We start from the raw sequence: 14585 nt of genomic DNA on the forward strand, positions 1-14585 counted from the left end.
CAGCATGAGTGGTGCAATTTGTCCATACCATGTTGCGAGCTCACAGTTGTTTGGGCAGGTTTTGAGCTGCACCACGAAACAAAGCGAAATAACGGCGTGACTGTAGAGCAAGGAAGCGGCGAGACGGCACTTCCAGGACGAGACAGGCAGTAGAGATGTGTTCACAGCACGAGCAACCTCTCAAACCCTGCCGGTACTCCACAGTTACAAGAAAATGTCGGACTGGACGACGCGCCAATGCAAACCTGCTACATCCACCCAGGCAGATAGCTGCCAAACCAGGCCAATGTCGACCCACTGCATACCGGTATGTCAATGTCAAACAGATCCTGCAGGAGAAGACTGGGATGATATTGGCGTCCAGTGTACGGACACCAGTCACATTTCCTGCGTCTTTTGCAGCATACAGGATAGACTCATCACTGTAAAGTCCACTACTTCGTGATTTTTATTTGTAGAATACATGACAGGCGTATTCAGTGTGCCTCGCAGGACTGCGAGATGCTGCAGAAGACCAGGTTCGACCTTTCTGGACCGCCATTCACCGACGGTGGGCTACACGATGCTGGAGGAACTAGATTCCAGTGAAAACCCAAGATTCCTTTGCTCCTGGACGCTCCGACGTGTTGTGATATCTGCCAGGTACGCAGTAACTAGTATTTTCATCGCTATAGCGAGGACGACGCCGATCGGCAAACTCTCGCTCACAGCCATCACCAGCCTCTCAAAACCATCACTTGGCATCCCCCAGAGGTATAGGAGAAAGCCAAAACAGCTCTCAACAAACGAAAGCCAAGGACGATGGAAAGAGAGCATGTCAAAAAGAAGACGAACAGTATGAAGTTCAAATGGTTTTGAACACTCGTACCACCAACTATACCACTTTCAATAAATCGTGACGCCATTTTGTTTTAACACGCATACGGTCTTAACACTGACGTGCGTCCCAGGCCATGCCTTAGTCTAATGATTATGTTGTAAGACTAAGAGTATCCGATATAAGGCCAAGTAAAAAAAAAAGCTAGATGATCGTCCCCGTCCGCCCCAGTTTTTGTCAGCGCCCCAAGAAATATTTTATTTTTTAAATCGTGAGTTTTTGCCGAAATCGTTGGTTTTTTACCGATCGCGGATGCAGGAAACATGTGCACGCTTTGTTTAATACTTTCTTTCAGGGAGTCGTATAGACCCGGGAGGCGACACGCGCATCACTTGTGCACAACTATGATCGACTCAACGATTCAAAATATTACGACCTGCTCGGTGTGGGACAAGTCCATACATAGGTCATAGCGCCCGGGAAATCCGTACAGTCATAGCGTCGTCTTCGTCCTTTCGCTGAACAATTGTGGTCAGACTTTCGATCTCCATTGCCGAAATACAGCCATCTGCGGCCATCGCTGAGGAGTTCACTAATAAAGGGTCTTGTTCACTGGCTTACTCACTGGCTTTGCACTGCCACTCGAACTCTGAGGCACTTTGACCACCTAAGATGAGGTAATCCTTTCTTTACAAATTGCCTCAATATTTTCTCACCTTTAGGGCAATGAAGTAATTTTTTCCTCGGGACTAACTTCGACAGACCAAGTTACCCTGTCCCAGTGATCTACAATACTTATATTGCACATTTGTGAAATATTGGACCTATCCAGATAAACGAAATGACTTATATTCGAAATTACATTTTCCAAAGTTTTCCTTCACAAATAGTCCCAATTTGTTCTCACCTTTAGGGCAATGAAGTAATTTTTTTCCTCGTGACTAACTAACTTCGACAGACCAAGTTGCCCTGTCCCAGTGATCTACAATACTTATATTGCACATTTGTGAAATATTGGACCTATCCAGATAAACGAAATGACTTTTATTCGAAATTACATTTTCCAAAGTTTTCCTTCACAAATAGTCCCAATTTCTTCTCACCTTTAGGGCAATGAAGTCAATTTTTCTTCAGGACTAACATCGGCTAACAAAGTGGCGCTGTCCCAGTGATCTACAATACTTATAATCATTGCACATGTGAAATATTGGGAGTCACAGAGTGAGGAAATGGCCTAAATTGAAACTTGAACTGTTCTGCCAAGTTTTATGCAGTGAACGCAGGGCTGAGAGCCCGCAAGAGCCATCCCGGAAGATCTTGTGCGCCACCAACCGAACCTTCGGTGAATGTTCACAAGGTTAGAAGCTCGCACAGATAACACACATTGGATGCTAATAGTAATACAATGCACTCAGGAATGTGTGCAAATACCACAGAATTAATTCCAAATAAAGTCAAACAATAGCTGCCTCAACACAGTGCTATCAACCTTCCGTATTTTCCATATTTGTACGGAAAATCACTACTTCGTCCACGCTATGGATTTTGAGAAAAATGTACGGAAAATTGAACGGGATTGATCAGTATGTATAAGCATTGCAAGTGCAAGCTGAGCGATGAAAAGAAGAGAACCGAGTGGAAAGAAAACGCTGCAGTGGAGAGTCCTTAGAAAAGACTTAAAAAATATCAATAATAGCGCTGCACGAGATCATCCTTATAAGTTATAATGTCAGCTGATCGTACTGTGGTTGATTCATATGGCGGTAAATACACACCTGCCTACACACGCTCTCTAAACTGAAAAGTTATTCTGGCATGCTCTCCTTCCCGCCACCACCACCATCATCAGTTCGCGTCTGGCGCCTAGTCGATGCAGGGTGAGTGGTGTCCGACATAGCAGGCTGGTACATCAGGTAGCGTATGGCGCATAGCAGATGACACAGCAACAACATAGCTTGATTGCGACGTACCTTTCGTCCCGGCTGGACTCATCAGGCAATCTTCTTCTTAGATGTCATCACAAGGAGCTTGACTCGGGAGAATAAAGTTGAAGACTCCACTGCGACTGCACTTATGGTTGGTTCATATGGTGGTAAATACACACCTGGCAATATGGGGGTAAATACACGCCTGCCCTGACACGCTCTCTAAACTGCAAAGTTATTCTGGCACAGAGCTCTCCTTCTCACCACCACCATCAGTTCGCGCCTGGCGCCTAGTCGATGCATGGTTAGCGGTATCCGACATAGCAGGCTGGCACATCAGGTAACGCATGGCACATAGAAGATGGCAACGACATAGCTTGATTGCGACGTACATTTCGTTCTCTCGGTTGTGCTGTAGCCTGAAAAAGGAAATAAGACAATGCATCCACATGACACAGACAAGTAATTACTGTTACAAATAATGCATACTGCTTGATAACAGAGAAAGAAAGTCAGTGGTCACACAAGTTTTTGGTCGTCCCTGAAACGAAGATCGTTCCAGGGGGGGAGCTAAAATCTCAGTCGACTGACGCTATGCATACACATGTACATGCATGCGATTTTCGTCGTCCATTCATTTCGGAGGGTGGAGAGGAGGTCCGAGTACGAAATGAATGATGTTTTTTCAGGGATGACTAATCACTTTTGCGATGACCCCTTATTGCATCAATTTATCGTCTGAACTGCGCAATTGAGTCCCACTTTTATTATGTTGGGTCCAGATTTCAATACTCGTGAAGTTCGAGGCGAAAAGCAGGGCGATGGAGGGACGCCAGTAATTCAGTCTAGTCCGGTGTCATGGAGAGGGGCCGATGAACCGGCAACAAGAGAATTCAATACGCATGCTACTCTCCAGTTCATTGCTGGGGAAGACTACTCAAGGCCACGTCACTCCGGCAATTTAATGTACAAATCAGCAGCAACACTTGCAAACGTATTCCTACCAGCTGACCAGCAAGTTACCAGCCATCAGCTCTTCAAATAATTTCAACTTAACAAAGAGAGGAGATGGACAGATCGGAAAGTATCGTGGCAAGCTCAGGACAACACACGTCCGGCCCTATGTAACAACAGTGGAAAGTGCGTGCCATGGTATATTTTCGAAGGCATATCAAGAACCAGCTAATGTGGACCGGGAGTCCTGGATGATTTGCATCGTCCGATCAGCTGCTACAAGTGCCGTGAGCCAATGGCAAACACGTTTGACAGAGACTACTACCTCTACTGAATGCAACTTTGGCATGGCAGAGATCTACAAGCACGTTATCTTATCTATCAATAGAGTTGTATCCTCGTATGACTATGTGAAGTGTGAGGTCATACTGTACTGCCGACGCGTCTACGACCTGGTTGGAAATGTACGCAACAGTTCCCACCCTCTTGACCAGAGATCGCACACACCCTAGGGTTTTGATGGGTTTGTACGACTCCCAGCTCTTGACTTTTGTTGGGTGTACGAGACGCACGCACAGTTTTCTTAGGGTGAGTACTTTTTCATGTAGTACTGAATGCGGCAAGCAGGACTCGCCCATCCGCCCCTCCCCAAATGGATCTACTCGAATGGTTCCGGAGGTAGGGGTGCTCTGGCGGGATTTTACGACATACACAAGCGCGCACATACGCACACAATATACACACGCACGCACACACATACACACGAACGCACGCTATGTCGCACGTCTTGGGCATGGCTTCGTGAATACAAATAATAATTTAATGTTATAATTTATAGGATCCAAATGTTAGAGCAGCTTTACAAAACCTACCGTTCAATACCGGATCATCTTGTGACAGCTTCCTTGCAACACCCATGACTTGACCCCACTTCGTCTTGACGTCGGGAAATCGTTCACACCGGAGTTGGGACACGACTCATTGAAATCCAGGCCTATCTGCAGCTGGGAGCAGGACAGAGCTGATGGACGTCAGCAGCGGCTGTAGAACAACCATAAACGAGTCTTCTTTCTCCGCAGTCAGGCGGGACAGCAGCTTTGCAACGCAAGCTTCTTGCCTTCTGTGGGTCTTTAGCGGCTGGGATTCGGAACGCTCTGTAGAAACCATTGAACAAGTACTGCACTCTATCAACCCACAAGTATTTCTTCCAATTCATGATTATTCGCAACTTTTTATGCAGTACGCGCACCAGATCAGAAGCCGCTAAGTAGCAAGGTTGAAAGTTTCAAGACAAATTGAAAAATATAATAACATAGAAAATTAGAATTCAAACCATACCTGTGGCCCAAGCCAATACAGACTGAGCGTTCACGCGAAGAGAACGTAGATCTACGTCAGCTGAGGTTTCCTTAGGATCAGGAGGTGATTCTTGACCCGGATCTGGATCGCGATCAGCAGCACTCTCTGCCTCAATCACGATCATCAAATGCAACTAATTACTTGGAAAAGTAGTTCATTCTTCTTCTTCTTTTCGAGCTACGATTTCCCACGATCCTATCGATCCTGCACTTACGAGTCCGTTCCCCAAGGAGTGCACTCCCAAAGTCCCATGGCATAAGTACGCGGAGTAGTTGGTTTATAACTCAGGGCACGCACCGGGGATATCTGAGGGAAAAGTGGGAGAAAGTGCCGCGAGTCAATCATAGTCGGACCGGAAGGCCTCGTGTCGCCTCCCGGGTCTATACGACTCCCTGCTTTCTTTACTATAATTATGGACCACATACTACTAGTATATCACAACGTCAGTATCGATCTGCTGAAGAAAGAAAAAGAAAAAAAGAAAAAAAAAGAAAAAAAGAGAAAAAAAACCTTGATGTTGTTGTGTACACTGTGTGCATGAGAGGGTAAAAAGTAAAAAAATAAAAATAAAATCCTCCCGCCCTCCCCGATTTTTCCAAAAAAAAGGACGATCATCTAGTAATTTTTTTTACTCGGCCTAAGATGGATTGTTTGTGATCGTGTGGAACAAATTTGACAAAACCAGTAAAGACTCAGAGTCAGGAAGTTTGTATGGAGTATCGTGATGGCCTGTCCCATTTCTATCGGCACCAGCTACATCCTCACTGCTAGCGTGCACATCGACAAAAGTCGACAACTGGTTCATCTACCGGTATCTGTCTGACGGAAGTTTTCAGCTGCTTGCGTGGAGAGAAATAGCCGGCCAAGGATCGTGACCGCGGTGATTAGCCGCTGTGTAGGTCACCGGTAGACCTCTACTTCCCAGTGATGCGACAGCTTAGGATGGATTGGCTATCCTAGCGTCCTATCTTCTTCCTTCTCAGACACAACCAATGTTTACTCTGTCGCTAGCTCGGAATCATTCAGTCTTGGTCAATGAACAACGTATTGCCCCCGACTCCGTGGCACTTTCGTTTCATTGTCTGCTTCGAGAATGACTGGTAATCGCAGTCACTGGGCGTACCCTGTGAGTCCTCCTCAAGTCATTCAATGAATGTTGATACAGCCTGTTAGTGACGTGTGCTGAATAGACTGGCTTACGGCGGCGATAAATATTATGTTCTCCCGATTGCATTCCGACATTTGACGTATGTAGATCTACATCCCAGACCACGCCACCACTCCTAGTCCATCGGCCAAATCTCAGAAAGGGCCTCTTTCGGCGAAGGTGATGCACTGAAGCTCCAACTAAACGCCCTTTGGCACACTAGCTCATGAGACCCCATAGAATACGAATCCGTTTGTTGGACGTTGCCAATCCAGTCCAGGATAGTCGAACTGGGTCGAATACCTTCTTCCGATTTTCGTAATTTCGTCCACCATTACATCTTTCTCATCGACTTTTTTTCGCTTGGCGAATGTTCTTGAGCCGCTGAGCAGAATCTACGCACGCTCGAACACTTGAAATGCCTGCATGTTGACGGTTCGCAAGATTCTAGCGAGCTTGGCGGAAATCTATTATTTATTTTGACATTTTTGGGGGAATCTGAATTAGAACGGTAGAAGCTCATTCGGAGAAGACGGCGTGTCGCCGCTGTCGGATTGTCGCTACTGTGTTTCAGACGTATTTGCTTGAACGTGCTATTGAGGATGGACAGAAGATGAAGTGACGGCTTTCTTGAACACGGACGTTTTGTCTAAATTGTAGCTGAAACATCTCATCTGGCGTCTAGAACGCAATTATTATGAGTTGTGAGTGCCAGCTGAGCTGAACACAAGCTGGACACCATTCGTCAGCTGGGAATTTACATCGAAGCTCTTGATAGCCACGATAAGCATAATTATAGGCAGAGGTAACCTTGTTTGACTCAATACGCATGCAGGTGATACCACTAGTGGCACTACAATGTAAATGGTGCAAAATTGATGCAACAGCGAATATGTACTTCGTACAATCACGAACAATTGTAAGGCAAGTGTTCATGCCTGTCATAGAAGAATTTCAGCCCGGAAGTCTTGTTGTCATGGTCATAAATAATACAGGACTTGGGTTGGCTCTGGACATAAACACACTTGTGGTGAATACGGTCATTATTGCGAGAAAAATATTTAGCCATTGTATGTTAACACCTGATGCCGCGCTACAAGCAATATTTCATGTACATGTATGTGAGACTCAATTGCATCCACAAGGCCGTAGATGCATGTAAGCACACAATGCTGTACAGTATAAGTAGTAGTCGACATGTGGTGCCTTCCTGCTGCACATGCACATGCGGCAAGTTGGCAACGACACATGACCTATCTGCACCGCACAGCGTGAGCTTAGAAAGGAATATTGCACACATAGTGCTATTTGTGTTCCGATATCATTAAGCCGGTATACATGTACTAGTATCCTTATACATGTACCTGGTCACTCGATAGGCGATGCCGACTGTACTAATCTTATCCATATTACCCGATAGGCTATAGCACACTGCGTCAGATCACTATGCAACAAAACAAGAGCTTTGGAGCGAATATACACTGAAGCAAAGTAGGTTTCAAAGGTACAGCACTAGTCACGATGAGGGGAGTAACGAGGATGGTTAGGCCGTGACACATAGATGATGATTGTTTAAAATGATTCATGCACGGTGGAAAAGTACCACCAATGGCGATGATATTGCTTTCACAACAATGACATCAGTAGGAGCAGTGACACAACCTTACTGCTCCAAGTAGGATTTACAAGCGAGTGAAGGGAGAGCAGACTGGTCTAATAGCAGACCGGGTCTAAGCAAGGAAATAATCGGCATCAGAGGTGAGCTTGCACATCAGAAAACAGATGATGATCACCAAACACAGAGAAGTTGGCTATGTGTATGTTTGTGTCACTGTGTGTGCGTGTGTGTGTGTGTGCATGTGTGTTTGTGTGTATGCGCGCACATCTGTGTGTGAGAGAGAGGCAGACAGACAGATAGCATATGGTGGGAGGGATCAAGGTCTGACCTCAGAGTTAAATGCTGACGGTGTGGAATAGCAACAGTGCGAAATCAGGCAGGGTGGTTAATGGCCCACACTGGAGCCGAGTAGGAGCGCCAGTGGTTGAGGGCTAGCACAGGAGTAGCAGCAGCTCCAGCCTAGGAAGATCAGCTTCTGGATGAAAATCTCCCGGACACAGTAGGTACCAAGCTTCACTAGCAGATTGCCGGCAGGGGTGCACGGCGAGCACCCGTACATCCCTCAAGCCACCAGAGCCGCAGTACTTGGACACGATCCAGGTGCTTACCCGCCAACAATGCTGAGAAGGCACTGGAGCCATACAGGAACTTATGATCGAGCATGACCACAGACTTGAAATACAGGGTCCGGCGTTGAATACTGAGACAGCGACGTCTCCTCCACAGAACACCACTCAGCCCCACCATTGCATTATTTTCGCTTTTTCATGATTTTTACAAGTGTGTTAGAGCACACAGCTCTCGATGCAACATTTACCAGTGACTAAATAACTCCGTGTCTCCGACCATAACTGCAGCGTTCCCGTGAGCCTGTTGGATTTCCGTCAGCCTGTTGAGATTATCTTCATCTCGTCACATGTGAGCCTGTGTGTTTCATCCGTATCGTGGCACAATTACACAGACACGATTTCCAACTCAGGCCGGTTCCGTTGCTCGAAGGGTTGGCGGTAAGAATTGCTACGCCGTCTGTGGCTGCATGGGAACTTGGCGAGTCGTCGTCTTTCTCCATAAATCCTGATCGTCACGCGAACAACAGCCACTATTGCCTAAAAACTACGACACAACAGTATCAAGCTCGCCCCAGCAGAAGGACACGAATGACGAGCGCTAAGACGGAGAAAGAGAGACAGGGTTAGCGAGAGCTGACTAGTGCAGGTACGCTGTCATCTCCTGAGAGGTGGTGGGCGAAGCAGCGAAGTGAAACGAAGGAAGATAGAACTATTAATTGTTACTTATTAGAAGGCATGGAGGCACCAAAACCTATTGCCTGTCACATACTAAGTGCCATTTAGGGTTGACAGCTGTCAGCTGACAGCCTCAAAAATTTGAAAATCTGCTCAAAAAACTCTCGATCAGAACTCTGCGCACTCTCAAATGGAGCGCACAGTAAAAAACTCGGCGACGAAGAACGCTTCGTATCGACGCCCTGGACTGAATTCGGCACGTCCAACAAACGGAATAGTGTTCTCTGATATATTCTCTACGTGCTGGGTATGGTCGCGTTTAGTTGGAAGCTCAGTGCATCACCACTTTCGATTTTGAGACTTGGCCGATGGACTATCCCCTTATTCATGGCTCACACATGACGGGTTTACGTGGCTCTAGTAAAAAAAAAACAAAAAACAAAACAAAACAAAAAAAAACATGTAGATGTCCCCGGTGACGTAGTGATAGCTCTGGCATCGCACGACTGCGGAAGACGGGACAGCATCATGGCAGTGTCAAGGTCATCCACACCTAGCCTCAGAGCGTTAGGGTCTTAGTTGTCTGAAAGTTAGTTGGAACTGTTACTGCAGCCTGGCATCTCCAGTTCTCCACGAACCGGTGCCCAGGTGTCTGGACCGGGCTACATTAATTTTGTAGGAGTACAAGTTGCCTTCTGCGTGAACTGATGACACCTGACGGCCGCGTGCGAGAGCGTTCAGCTGTTAGTGCGTGGATCGCGAGGATCGCTGAAATCGACCTGGATTGTGTGAATGCGTTCAACGAGAGCCTTACACTCTATAATCTACAGCTCACCCATGATGTGATCGGTGAGTTTTCAACGATGTGTAAACAGCTGTAGCAATGCTATCAAGAGTACACATGTACATAAAGCAGTTTAAAGGATTGTGTGTTTTGTGTGAGAAACAGTGTATTGTAGATCTGCATCAGGGATAGTCGTGAAATGAAAGACCGCGACTCCCTGATGCACCGTGCGTGTGTGGCTTAGTGTACAGCTGTAGATATTATCAAGAGTCTACTAAGCTCCCAAGAGTGTGCAACTCTGAATACCTGGTGTATGTGGTCTGCCGGCGGCGAAACTCACATCGCGTGGCGTAGTTTCCCGTTTTACGTTCCCAGCCCGTTTTTAGCGACCGGTGGTGTGAGTTTTTGCCGTAGGAGACCCTGTATTCTCAAGCTGCGAGCTTATTTACTCTTGATGCTTGATGCTTGTATGTACAATAGTCCCGCTCTGCCCACTCTATGTCACAGAACACTCTGATCTTTAGCTCTTATCCGGGCGGTCCGGGACCGTAAGTTTTGACTGGGAAGGCTCAAAGGCCAGCAGTAAAGAGATCTGGCACATGACCTCACTATTTCCACAAAAATTCCACTAGAACTCACCCGCAGCGCGCCGGTAGAGCGACGCCCCCGTAACTTTGAGGTCCGGGTACGAGCGGTACCGATGTATTCTGGGCGTTGAGGTAAGATGATCTTGATTTTGTTAATTAGGCCACACTGAAGAAGGTCTGTGGTTCGACTCACCCGACCGACCGTACATTTTTCAGCCCGACCGTAACTTTTTTTCGGCGGGCTGTCGTGTGACTGACGTATGTACGTGGACTGAACACGTCCACGTCTACGTGCTGTGCAGCGTGAGTCTGCGGACGCAGGCGGCTCCTTTTTTTTTTTTTTTTTTTTTTTACCATGCCTCTTGTACGGGCAAAACATAAAATTAAGGGTGCGTTTGGTTGGTACGATCTAGAACAGGATCGAACAGCTGGTGCACATGGAGCAGCCTCATGCCAACCAAACGCTACTCCAGAAACAGAGCACATTTTTGTGGGAAAATGTGCCAAACTTAGTGCATTCTTCAAAATGTGTATGGATCACCATGGTCACTTTGTACGGTACGACGAGTCCAACCCAAAAGCGTGTGCACGTGATCATTTGGGAACAAAATCGATGTTCCCGCCAGGTTTCACTGTGAAAAAGTGAAACTGCTCGGTCTGCTCCGGCCTCGAGGCCGGAGCAAGCAGAACATGTTCTGGCCGACCCAGAACAGGTGCAGTCCCAACCAAACGCGCTGTTCTGGTGAATCCTGTTCTAGTTCGTACCAACCAAACGCGCCCTAAGACAATCAATGATTAGATCGAGCGCACGTGGTGATGATCATGTACAATGTCATTAATGACACTTGACAGATAATAATAATAATAATAATAATAATAATAATAACGGCAGCTCCTTTTGGACTTGACTTGTAGTTGTACTGCAGTGCAGTGCAGTGAGTGGTACGACTGCTGCCTTGTGCTGGTAGTAGAGTCTACTCGATACGACCACCGGCAGACTGGCGAGACTTACTAGTTTTGAAGTGACCGTCCGGTTGAGAGTGATTGCCTCGTTCCAGATTAAGGACGGCCTTCTGTTTTGGGATGAAGGACAGACGAGATTGCACTTTCCTCGTGTATTGGGAACGATATTTCACCTGTACCGGTAAGTTGCTGCTCCATGTGTGCAAGCACAGGAAGCGCTAAGCGTCGATGGAAAAAGCCCATGTATTCGTGCACGCCGACACCAAACTAGCAATACATGTACCGGTACATTGTACAATTTGTACTTCGAAGTAGTTCCCGAACTTACTTTCAACTCGCATCGTTCTTCATTTGCTTGATGATTTGGACAGTCAGAGTCACCGCTTGAAGTTATTCTCTTCTCGTTCCAGAGCTACACAATGTTTCAAAGTATTAGCCAGTGATCCCTTTATACAACATGTATGGCATAACACTGCGTAATAATGCCGATGTACTGGGTGTCTAAAGGCAGTACAGTGTATTTACATGTACTAAAAATATATATTAAAAAAAAAAACCGCCCGCCCGCCCGTAAAAAAAATGTCCATGTTAGTCGAACCACACACCTTCTTTAGTTTGGCCTTACATCTTCATTTGGTCCATCCAATCATTAAACAGTAGAGTGCTGAGTACTAGTATGGGAACCCCTCGGGGAGCGGGCTGTCTTCAGGTGGTTCGGATGAGAAGAAAGTTCGTATAAGGTCCGCAGCAGTCACACATCTATCTAAACATGCACATCACAGTCCCGCATGTTTTCATCAGTTTACGTTCTCTTCGGCAGTGCAACAGGAACTAGTCACACTCCAGCTCCTTCAAAATGACTACTGCGGTTTAATTGGCTGTCCATCCGAGTCCATACTCAAACCTGTTGTAATACATCTTGTGCATCGCTGGAATGGTGCTGCGAGTGGTGCCAAAAATCAGCGGAAATCTAGAAAAAGCTGCTGATCTTGTTTTTTTGTCAGCCCTACCAGACGATCCGGATAATCGGCGCTCGACTGTACATATGTATGGGCAGCTTGACAGTGTGGTAACCGTAACTTTATCTAATCACAATTTAAAAAAGGGAGGACCATGAGTCTACAAGTTATCCGTTTTGTCCAACACTAAAGCGGGATTCACAGAAGCTTTTTTGCGATGCGACACGCGATGCGACAGGCGCGAAACCGGGAAAACCCCAAATCGCAGCCTTGTCGCACCCCACGCAACTGCCGCAACTGGGCCATCGCAAGCCATCGCAGAAGTTGAGCTTGCTGCTTGGCTCAACTTTTGCGATGCGATGCGATGCGACAAGCGATTTGGCGTACGATTTTGACCTTTTCTACAGCAAAGTTGTACAAAGGTTCAAGAGTTGCCTATAAATTTGTACAAGTTGTGTCAAACCGCGCCAATATCATGGTGACGTAGCCAAATCAGCAAGATTTTGTCGCATCACCAGTGATCACTGACTTCTTCTGTGAATGGTATTTCGCGAGTTCGCATCGCACGCGTCCGTCGCAGATCGCGTCGCATCGCGTGTCGCATCGCAAAAAAGCTTCTGTGAATCCCGCTTTACCACAAGAAGGATTTATGGTCCTCTCTTTTTCTAAATTTTTATCCTTGGCTCTCCATCCGAGTTTTTTCTAGTTACATGTACCAGTATACTGGACTGAGTACAGTAGGCTATCCCCAGCAACCATGGCAACGCCTTGACTTGCGCCGTTGAATTGCTGTGCCCGTTCCTTTTCTTTGTGCTCTTTATTTGTACTTCAGTACCCTTTCCAGAACTCAGATGGGGAGCCAAGGAAAAAAGTAACATGGAAATTGAAAATTTGGTTTAGTTGGTGGACTCGATCACATAACTTGTGCCCACAATCTCCACGTTACAAATTCTTTCCAGAACACATGGAATTTCTCCGAGTAGATCCCCTCGATAGGCAATAGTGAAACTGCAGTGTAACGAACTAGGCCGGATGGAACCGGTCCAGTTGGTCAGGCCATGGCCGGACCAATGTTTTTTTTGCCCACCAATGTGTGTTTACCGCTGAGGAGGTCATGTGTATACCCTCCATATCATACACAAACTGTATGAAAGTCATGTGTATACCCTACATATCATACACAAACTGTATGAAAGGCTAGGGTATGGCCGGACCAATCAGAAACTGCTTTCGCCAGTCCTGAGAACCCCATCATGGCCCAGGCAAGGGATGGAAAATCAGTACTTAGTAATGATGTGGCAAGAGAGACTGAGTGGAAGAGTGGAAAAACGAACAGGGTTCTAAACAAAGTACTAAATACAGTAAAACATGTCGTCGTCAAGGCGACCACTCGGACAGATAAGGCGACCACCTGCCCGCAAAGACCACTGCTACCATGACCGAGGGATGCTATTTCCAGTCAAATGTCCCTGGATAAGGAGACCACCTGGCAATGGATACCACATTTTGAATGTCCCTTGAGTGGTCGTCTTTAACAGGTTTCACTGTACATCTTTGGTCATCAAGAACTTGTACCGTTTTTTTCTCATCAGAAGTCTTCATCAGTCTTTCTGAGCTAGGTCTCCAGACCTGGTGAGAAGGCGGAAATGCCTGTTCACTTGGTGAAGTAAGATAAAATTAACAACAAGTCCACAATCTTTAACATGTATACTATCGAAGCAAACTGAATGCCGTGCTATGTAGCTGAAGCGCACGGAATGCCGTGCTATGTAGCTGGAGCACACGGAGAGGAGAGAGAACGAGCGAGCGAGAGAGAAGAGAGAGAGAGAGAGAGAGAGAGAGAGAGAGAGAGAGAGAGAGAGAGAGAGAGAGAGAGAGAGAGAGAGAGAGAGAGAGAGAGAGAGAGAGAGAGAGAGAGAGAGAGAGAGAGAGAGAGAGAGAGAGGACATAGTTCTGCCACCTTTCAATTTCAACGTACCTCTCTATAACATGACCAGCTGTAATGTCAGTAGTGGCACTGGTTTGATTCTTGGTTTGCTTGTAGGGCGCAGGCACCCACATTCAGTGACCCAGTAAATTTGGCACTGGGTGCATAGTTTAGTCGCAAAGTGAAGATTCACGGGTAAAAAGCCCCAAACTTGGAGATAGTTATTATTCAGCTTTCAGCAGCCGTAGGCAAGTTCTTTAGAGGAATGTGGGTCTTTTTCTGGGTGCCCTTGTCTATGTCC

General features: G+C 46.5%; 1 long non-coding RNA gene across 1 annotated transcript; it reads right to left on the reverse strand.

Annotated features, from left to right (window-relative positions):
• Positions 1–2641: 2641 nt before the first annotated feature.
• LOC135830836 (uncharacterized) lies at positions 2642–5289 on the reverse strand. Its single transcript, XR_010556116.1, has 3 exons — positions 5035–5289; positions 4569–4850; positions 2642–3161 (listed from the first exon to the last, which is right to left on the reverse strand). It is a non-coding gene; the product is annotated as an uncharacterized LOC135830836 (long non-coding RNA).
• Between the last annotated feature and the right edge of the window lie 9296 nt (positions 5290–14585).

The sequence above is a fragment of the Sycon ciliatum genome, unplaced genomic scaffold (genome assembly GCF_964019385.1).
Source record: "Sycon ciliatum unplaced genomic scaffold, ocSycCili1.1 SCAFFOLD_1360, whole genome shotgun sequence".
In the NCBI taxonomy this organism is placed as follows: Eukaryota; Metazoa; Porifera; class Calcarea; order Leucosolenida; family Sycettidae; genus Sycon; species Sycon ciliatum.